Genomic DNA, 7048 nt, shown 5'->3' with positions numbered 1-7048 from the left:
AAGGTGAGGGAGGAGTGTAGTTAGTTGTTGCAAACTTCTTGGTGTCGGATCCTTTGTTCTTGCAGCTGTCCATGTAGGTCAAGTCACAGTCAGGTCACAATGTTCCTGTAAACCTCCAACAAGACAAATGCTATTCTCTGTTCAGGTCAGGTCATGGTCAGGCTATTTTGTATATTTCAAGATATAGGCAACATTCTCTTACAAAAGGTGCAGAGACAGTCTAAGCACAGGCAACAGAGTACAAAGCTTAAATTAAGGTTAAAGTAAAAAGAACGGCTCTAATATGGAGTCAGATATGTTCTTCCCTATTACATTAATAAAATGAAAGAGGAAAAATCACATGATCATTTCAATTCATGAAGTAAAAACATTTGAAAAAAATTCAACACTATTTTATGATTAAAAAAAAACCTCAATAAACTGGGAATAGAAGGAAACTATCTCAACACAATAAAGGTCATATATGAAAAATCCAAAGTGAACATCATACTCAATGGTGAAAACTTTTTCTCTAAAGTCAGAAACAAGACAATAGTTCCTGCTTACACCATTTCTACTCAGCATTGTACTGGAAGTTTTAGGAAGAGCTATTGGCAAGAAAAAAAAATTATATATATATATATATATATATATATATATATATATATATATATAGGCTCCAAATTGGAAAGGAAGAGGCAAAATAATCTGTTGTCTATGTTTGAAGACATAAAGATATAAAATAAATGAAATTTACAATATAGTGTTAGAACTTATAAATGTACCCAGCAAGACTGCAGGATACAAAAATCAACATGCAAATAATCAGTTGGATTTCTATATGCTAACAATGAATGATTTGAAAAGGAAATTAAGAAATCAATTCCATTTACAAAAGCATGTATAATAATAAAATACCTAGGAGTAAATTTAACAAAGGAGGTAAAAGAAATGTACACTGAAACTACAAAAGAATGCTGAAAGAAATAAGACACAAATGGAAAGACATTCATATTCATGGATTGGAAGAATTAATTTTGTTAAATGTCAATACTACCCAAAGTAATCTACAGATTCAGTACAATCCCTATCAAAATCCAGAGACATTTTTTGTCAGAAAGAGAAAATTCCATCCAAAAATTCATATGGAATTTTAAGTATCCCCATAGAGAAAAAAAATCTTGAAAAAGAAAAACAAAGCTGGAGACCTCACACTTCCTGATTTCATAAATTATAGAAAGCTACAGTTATCAAAACAATGTGGTACTTGCATAAAGATAGGCAAATGCACTAATGGAGTAGAGTGTCAAGAAGTAAACTCTCATATATATGATCAAGTGATTCTCAATAACAGTGCTAAGATCACTCAATAGAGAAAGGATGGTCTTTTCAACAGGTGGTACTGGTAAAATGATATCTACTACCAATGAATAGAATTGGAAAATATAGGGGAAAAATTTCATGATATTTGATTTAGCAGTTATTTCTTGTACATGTCATCAAAAGCAGAGACAACAAAAGGAAAGATATATAAATTGGATTTCACCAAATTTAAAAACTTTTGTCTATCAAAACACATTACTTACAGAATGGAAAGGTAAAACATAGAATAAGAGAAAATATTTGTAAAGCATATATCTGATAAGGGATTAGTACTTAAAATATATAAAGAAACACTACAACTCAACAAAAAAAACCCAAAATGAACCTGATTAAAAATGGGCAGGGCTTCCCTGGTAGCGCAGTGGTTTAGAGTCTGCCTGTCGATGCGGGGGACACGGGTTCATGCCCCGGTCCGGGAAGATCCCACATGCCGTGGAGCGGCTAGGCCCATGAGCCATGGCCACTGAGTCTGCACATCTGGAGCCTGTGCTCCACAATGGGAGAGGCCACAACAGTGAGAGGACCACGTACCGCAAAAAAAAAAAAAAAAAAAAAAAATGGGCAAAGGACTTGAAGAGACATGACTCTAAGGAAGATATACAAATGGCAATAAGTACATGAAAATGTGTTCAATGTCACTAATCATCAGGGAAATACAAATGAAAACCACAATGAGATATCATTTCACATGTTTCAAAAGGACTATTACCAAAAAGACAAGATGGCAAAATGCTGGCAAAGATGTGGAGAAAGGGAATCCTGGTGCACAGCTAGTGGGAATGTAAATTAGTAGAGCCACTATGAAAAATGGTATGGTTACTCAAAAGATTAAAAGTAGAACCACCATATGATCCAGTAATTTCACTTTTGAGTGTGTATCCAAAGGAAATTTAATCATTGTCTCAAAGATGTATCTGCACTGCCATGTTCATAGCAGCATTATTCACAATAGCCAAGACATGGAGACAACCTAAGTGTCCACTGAAAGATAAATGGATAAAGAAAATATTTTAAATATAGATACAGATATATAATATTATGCAGCCATTTCAAAGAAAGAAATCCTGCCAGTTGTGACAACATGGATGGACGTTGAGGGCATTATGCTAAATAAAATAACTCAGACAAACAAAGTCAAATACTGAATGATCTCATTTAAATGTGAAATCTGAAAACATCAAACTCATAGAAACAGTAGAATTGTGGTTGTCAGGGTTTGAGGGATGGGGCAAATTGGGAGACATTGGTCAAAGTGTGCAAACTTGCAATTACAAGATGAATAAGTTCAGGGGATTTAAGGTACAGCATGTTAAATACAGTTAACAATATTATATTCTATACTTGAAAGTTTCTATGAGAATAGAGTTTTAATGTTCTCACCATAACAACAAATGATAATTATGTGAGGTAAAAGATGTTTTAACTAACCTTATTTTGGTAGATATTCTACAATATATATGTGTATCAAATCATCACATTGTATACTTTAACTTACATAATGTTGTATGTCAATTATATCACAATAAAGCTGGAAAAATAAATAAAAGAATAGAAATTAAACAAAGTTTATTCTCAGACCACAATAGAATTACAGTAGAAACTGATAATCAAAATATAGCTGGAAAAGCCCAGTATGCTAGGAGATTGAACAACACACTTCTAAATAACACATGGGTCAAGGAAGAAGCCTCAAGAGAAATTTTTTAATGTTTCTAACTAAGTGAAAATTAAAATACAACTTATCAAAATTCATGGGATGCAGTGAAAGTAATGCATTGAGAGAAACTTATAGCATTGAATAGAAAACAAGAAAGATCTAGAACAAATGATTCCACATTAGGAAACTAGGGAAAATGAGCAAATTAAACCAAAGAGAGGAGAAGAAAAAAAATTAAAATTAGAGCAGACATTGAGGAAAATCAAAAAATCAAATAAGACAGAAATTCAATAAAGAAAATCAACAAAACCAAAAGCTGGTGCTCTGCAAAGATTACTAAAATTGCTAAGCCTCTAGCCAAATTAATTATGCAAAGAAGAGAGAAGATGCAAATTATTAATTGGACAATAAAAGGATAGTAAGAGAATATTATGAATAATTGTATGCCCAGAAATTTGATAACCCAGATGAAACAGACCAATCCCTTGAAAGACAAAATCAACAAAAATTCACACAAGAAGAAATAGACAATCTGAATAGGCATATATCTATATCAAGAAATAATAATGAGGGCTTCCCTGGTGGTGCAGTGGTTGAGAGTCCGCCTGCCGATGCAGGGGATGCGGGTTCGTGTCCCGGTCCGGGAGGATCCCACATGCCGTGGAGCAGCTGAGCCTGTGAGCCATGGCCACTGAGCCTGCGCGTCTGGAGCCTGTGCTCCGCAACGGGAGAGGCCACGACAGTGCAAGGCCCACGTATAGAAAAAAAAAAAAGAAATAATAATGAAACAGAATAGAGAGCCCAGAAATAAACCCACACTTACATGCTCAATTAATCTACAACAAAGGAGGCAATGGGGAAAAGACAGTCTCTTCAATAAATGGTGTTGAGAAAACTAGACAGCTACATGCAAAAGAATGAAACAGGACCACTTCATTACACCACATACAGAAATAAACTTAAAATGGATTAAAGACTTAAATGTAAAACCTGAAACCATAAAACTCCTACAAGAAAACATAGGCAGTATGCTCTCTGACATTGGTTTTAGCAATATTTTTGGGGACATGTCTTCTCAGGCAATGGCAACAAAAGAAAAAGTAAACAAATGACAGTACAAACAAAAACACTTTTGCACAGTGAGGAAAACTGTCAACAAAACAAAAAGGTGACCTACTGAATTGGAGAAGATATTTGCAAACAATATATCCAATAAGGGGTTGATATCCAAGATATATAAAAAATTCCATATCGAAACACCAACAACTCTATTAAAAAATAAGCAGTGGTGCTGAATAGATTTTTTTTCCCAAGCAAGACATACAGATAGCCAACAGGCACATGAAAATATATTCAGTATCACTAATCATCAGGGGAATGCAAATTGAAACCACAATGAAATACCACCTCACACCTGTCAGAATGGCTATTATCAATAAGACAAGAAACAAGTGTTGGAGAGCATGTGGAGAAAAGGGAACCCTCATACACTGTTGGTGGGGATGTAAATTGGTACAGCCACTATGAAAAACAGTATGGAGATTCCTCAAAAAACTAAAAATAGAACTACTATGTAATCCACAATTCTACTTCTGAGTACTTATCCAAAGAAATAAAAATACACTAATTCAAATAGATATATGTACCCCTATATTAATTGCAGTACTATTTACGATAGCTAAGATATGGAAGCCACTTAAGTGTCCATCGATAGACAAATAGATAAAGAAGAGGTGGGATATATAAATAATGGAATATTATTCATCCATAAAAAAGAATGAAATATTGCAATTTATGACAATATGGGTGGAGTGAAATAAGCCAGAGAAAGATGAATATTGTATGATTTCACTTATATGTTTTGGAATCTATAAAACAAAACAAATGAACAAACAAACAAACTAAAACAGAAACAGACTCATAGGTATGAAGAATAAATTGGTGGTTGCCAGAGGGGAGGGTTGTTGGGTGATGGGTGAATGGATGAAGGGGATTAAGGGGTACAAACTTCCAGCTATAAAAGAAATGTCATGGGGATGTAAAGTACAGTATAGGGAATATAGTTAATAATATTGTAATAACCCTGTCTGGTGACAGATGGTAACTAGACCTATCATGTTGATAAATCACTATCTTGTATACCTGAGACTCATATGATATTGTATGTCAATTATAATTTCTAAAAAAATTAATAACCTTCCAAATCAGAAATCACCAGTCTCAGATGGGTTCACTGGTGGATTCTACCAAACACTTAAGTGAAAACAATTATACCAATTACCTATAATTTCTTCCAGAAATTGAAGCAGAGGGAGTACTTCTTAACTCACTCTATGAGGCCAGCACTATCCTAATACCAAAGCCAGGCAAAGACTTCATAAGAAAAGTACAGACCAATATCTATCATGAACATAGATGCAAAACCCCTTAACAAAATATTAGCAAATAAAATCAATGTATAAAAAGAATAATACAACATGAACAAGTGGAATGATGACAAGGTTGGTTCAACATTTGAAAATCAATTAATGCAATACATCATAGCAACATACTGAAAAAGAAAAATCACATCATCATATCAATAGATGCAGAAAAAGCCTTTGCAATATCAAACACTCATTTATGGCAAAAACTCATTAAAACATGAGTAAAGGGGAACGTCCTCAAATTGATAAACAATATCTGTGAAAAACCTGCAGCTAAGATCATATGTAATGGTAAGAACTTCAAAGCATTCCCACGAAGATTGGCAAGAAGCAAGTATATCTCTTCTCACCACTCCTTTTCTACATCATACTGGAAGTCCTAGATAATGTAATAAGACAATAAAAGAAGATAAAATGTATAAAATTTGGAAGGGAGATATAAAACTGTCTTTGTACTAGATGACATTACTGCATGTAGAAAATCCAAAAGAATGGACAGAACAACTCCTGGAACTAATAAGCAATTATAGCAAGCTTGCAGGACACAAGATTAATATACAAAAGCCAATCATTTGCCTATATACCAGCAATGAATAAGAATAATTTTGAAATCCAAAACACAATACCATTTATATTAGCACTCAAAAATCAAATACATAAGGATAGACTTAACAAAATATGTACAAGATCTACATGAGGAAAACTACAAAACTCTGATGAATGAAATCAATCAAGAATGAAATAAATGGAGAGAAAGTTCTTGTTAATGGATAGAAGACACAATATTGTCAAGATGTCAGTTCTTTCCAACTTGATATATAGATTCAATGCAATCTCAATCAAAATCTCAGGAAGTTATTTTGTGAATATCAACAAACTGATTTAAAAGTTATTATAAATTTCATATAGAGGGGCAAAAGACCCATAATAAGCAACACAATATTGAAGGAGAAGAACAATGGAGAGCAGACACTACTCGACTTCAAGACTTACTATAAATCTACAGTAACCAAGACAGTGTGTTATTGGCAAAGAATAGACAAATAGATCAATGGAAAGCTCAGAAATAGACCCACATAAATATAGTCAACTGATCTTTGAAAAAGTAGCAAAGGCAATACTATGGAGCAAAGATAGTCTTTTCAACAAATGGTGCTGGAACAACTGGACATCCACATGCAAAAAAAAATGAGTCTAGACACAGACTTTACACTTTCACAAAAATTAACTAAATATGCATCACAGACCTACGTGTAAAATGGAAAACTATAAAACTCCTAGAAGATAACCTAGAAGAAAACCTAGATGACCTCGGGTATGGCAATGACTTTTTAGGTACAACACCAAAGGCATGATCCATGAAATAAATTATTGACAAGCAAGACTTAGTTAAATTTTTTTAAGTCTGCTCAGCAAAAGACACTTTTAAGAGAATGAAAAGCCAAAGACTGGGAGAAAATATTCACAAAAGACACATCTGATGAAGGACTTCTATACAAATTACACAAAGAACTCTTAAAACTTAACAATAAGGAAACAAACAACCCAATTAAAAAATGGGACAAAGGTCATAACAGACACCTCACCAAAAAAGATATACAGA

Source organism: Stenella coeruleoalba (assembly GCF_951394435.1).
Source record: "Stenella coeruleoalba genome assembly, chromosome: X".
In the NCBI taxonomy this organism is placed as follows: Eukaryota; Metazoa; Chordata; class Mammalia; order Artiodactyla; family Delphinidae; genus Stenella; species Stenella coeruleoalba.
Note: the sequence above shows the minus strand (reverse complement) of the source record.